This window comes from Dasypus novemcinctus, chromosome 7 (genome assembly GCF_030445035.2).
Source record: "Dasypus novemcinctus isolate mDasNov1 chromosome 7, mDasNov1.1.hap2, whole genome shotgun sequence".
NCBI lineage: Eukaryota > Metazoa > Chordata > Mammalia > Cingulata > Dasypodidae > Dasypus > Dasypus novemcinctus.
The window spans coordinates 36,720,455-36,723,369 of record NC_080679.1 but is presented as its reverse complement, the minus strand read 5'-3'; the positions used below and the strand labels follow the sequence as shown (position 1 = coordinate 36,723,369).

Below are 2,915 nucleotides of genomic sequence, written 5' to 3'. Positions count from 1 at the left end.
GCTTCAAAATTTAAAGATGAACTTTTTTCCTGGTCAGTCACTTCAAGGGAACAATAAATGAAGAAAAGGATGAATTGTTTTGCATATTTCTGTGGAAGAATGAGAGGTCCAGAAAATTCACTAAACAGAATGAACAGCTTAAATATACATCTGTGCAGTTTTTCTTGGCTGGGATATTTAAATGCAAGAACTCCTCCAAGACAAGAAGCCAAATTCATTCTTGCCAAATCTTTCTGTCCCTTCTATTGCAAAAAAAAAGCGTTTCCTTTAGTTGTCCACAACTCTTAATGATGGTCGACCCGAGTAGTTAAAACACATGTGGCTTCCTGGAAACCAGGTGCTTTTGCCAACTTTTTCAATGCAAAATTTTTGAGGCCCAATACTTCCCCTGAGCTCAACAAATCCTCCTAGAGGTAAACGGTGGATTCCAGTAACAAACTGCAATAGTCACATTCTTACTTTGTTGTCTGTCTCTTTCACGAACTGCCAAAAGCAAATTATTTGCTTGCTATTTCTTTTATAAAGTTACAATGCTGATAAACAGTATTTCTCCACCAATCTGCCAAGTCAGCCTCTTGCAAGCCACACAACATCACCTCTAATTCGTTTTCATCAAAGTACTGCAGCTATTGAATGGGAACAACTTTGTTAAAACCATCAAGGAAAGCTTTGGCATGTTCTTGTACTCCTCAAGAAAAATGCCATTCTGTCATTAAACCAATATATTTGTCTTTATTCTCTTTAGTCACCAGGATATCAGAACCTCCCAATTTCAGATCTTGAGAAGTAATTTTTCCCAATATCTCCATGTTAACAGAAAAGTACATTTATAAGTCACATTCTTCATATAACTGTCTCTTATCCTGATAAAGGAGCTATAAAATTCAGTATCAATGGATTCTAAATCCTTAATAGTAGGTTTTTTACTTAGCATACACTTGTAGAATGGTAAACTGAAAACAGTATCAAAAAACTTTCCATGAAAAGTGCCGTAGTGATAAAGTGACTGTATCAGTCAGCCAAAGGGGTGCTGATGCAAAATACCAGAAATTGGTTGGTTTTTATAAAGGGTATTTATTTGGGGTAGGAGTTTACAGATACCAGGCCATAAAGTGTAAGTTACTTCCCTCACCAAAGTCTATTTTCACGTGTTAGAGCAAGATGGCTGCCGATATCTGTGAGGGTTTGGGCTTCCTGGGTTCCTCTCTTCACAGGGCTTTCTTCTTTCCAGGCTTAGGGTTCCTCTCTTCCCAGGGCTCCAGCTAAGGCTTCAGCATCAAACTCCAACATCAAAAACCCTTAACTCTGTCCTTTGCCATGCCTTTTATCTATGAGTCCCCACAGATAACACCCTACTGGCATAAGAGGTTTACATAATTACTTAATCAAGTAAACCTATGAATCCAATATAATCTAATATGCCCAGAGAAAAGATCAGTTTACAAACATAATCCAATATTTCTTTTTGGAATTCATCAATAATATCAAGATGCTACAGTGACCAATGAAGCAGAAGTATGAAAGATGATCTGGATTAATGGTTGTTGCTGGATTTATCTGTAGGCAGTTGTTGTTCTTGCCAGCATACTCACATAAACAATATATTGGGTTCAAAACTTCATGTGAAAGTAAGAAACAACATTCTCTACATTAGACCACCATAATAAGTCCTTCTTCTCCTTTAAATATTACATATAATTGCCTCTTCAAGTCATATGGTTTTAATGCCATCGTCTGTGGGAAGGATCTTCAAATGATATCTCCCAGGAGCTTCACATGATTGGTAGTGCAGTAGACAGGCGCAAATAATGGAAATGAGCAAGTTTTCCCCAAACATTGCATTATTAAGCAAGTTGTGGTTCACCTTTCATTACAGATGACATCCCATTGTGAGGATCTTTGAGTATTGTTGTTCTTGTGTTATGATCAACAAACTGTCTAACACCTTCTTGGCTATACCTAATTTCCCAGCCTTCTGGCAGGGGTTCTTCTTTCTGTAGAGCTTCAGTTCTTGGATCTTCCCATAGAGTTGTTTTTGTGTTATGATTCACAAAGTAAACCCTGTCTGAGGAACCCACTCTTTCTTTTGCAGCTAGGAGGCAAAGGCCCATATGGATCATTTTCTGTAGCTAACATTGAAATTGAATAGAGGTATCCTTGGTTGAACTGCTGCAAAGCTCCCTGTATTTGGTTTTGCTGAGACTGCCACTGTTAAAGTTTTGGATGGATTCCATGTTAGGCCTCTGCCGTGGTGGTCTGGTGTTAGGGTCCACATAATAAACTCTTCCACACTCATCTATTCTTCTTTCCCAACCTGGATGTAAAGGCTGTGTTCTCTCCCATGTGGTCATTTGGGTGTTATGATCTACATAATAGGTTCTACCATGCAGATCTTTTCTGTGTTTCCACCCTGATGGCAAAGTTTCTGTGTTGGCTTTTCCAGACTTTGGTTCTACAGGTTCCACACACCCATCTGGCTGTCTTAATTTGGCTACATCAACAGCAGAACTATTTCCAGAATTGGAGGGGGCAGGATCTAACATACTTGTAGCTTCAGATTCCATTGCTCTACTGGTAGAAGGAATACATTCATTGTTTTCAGAGGAAGTCAATATTTTTAGAACTGGAGCATCTTCCACAGTAGTACTAGAGCAGTTTAACATCAAGGTTGTTTGGCCGATGCATCCAACAGTGCAGATGAGGCCGACTTGTCATTAACAGAGTCATTGGCAAGTTCAGATGACAGTGGTTTGGAAGCTGATATATTTTGGGGTCAAGCAGTAACCCTAGATGGAGATGAAGGTGTGCTGTATCCACTAACTACATATGAACAGCATAAGTTTTGGACTACAGTGTTTCGAAGTACATGATTACTGATTATCTATCCCATTAGTTCCTTCAACAGCCAGCTTGGT

The 2,915-nt window shown here is 39.0% G+C and overlaps 1 pseudogene; it reads right to left on the bottom strand.

The window, feature by feature from the left end:
- Window positions 1-267: 267 nt before the first annotated feature.
- Window positions 268-2,564, bottom strand: LOC101447831 (NEDD4-like E3 ubiquitin-protein ligase WWP1; annotated as a pseudogene).
- Between the last annotated feature and the right edge of the window lie 351 nt (window positions 2,565-2,915).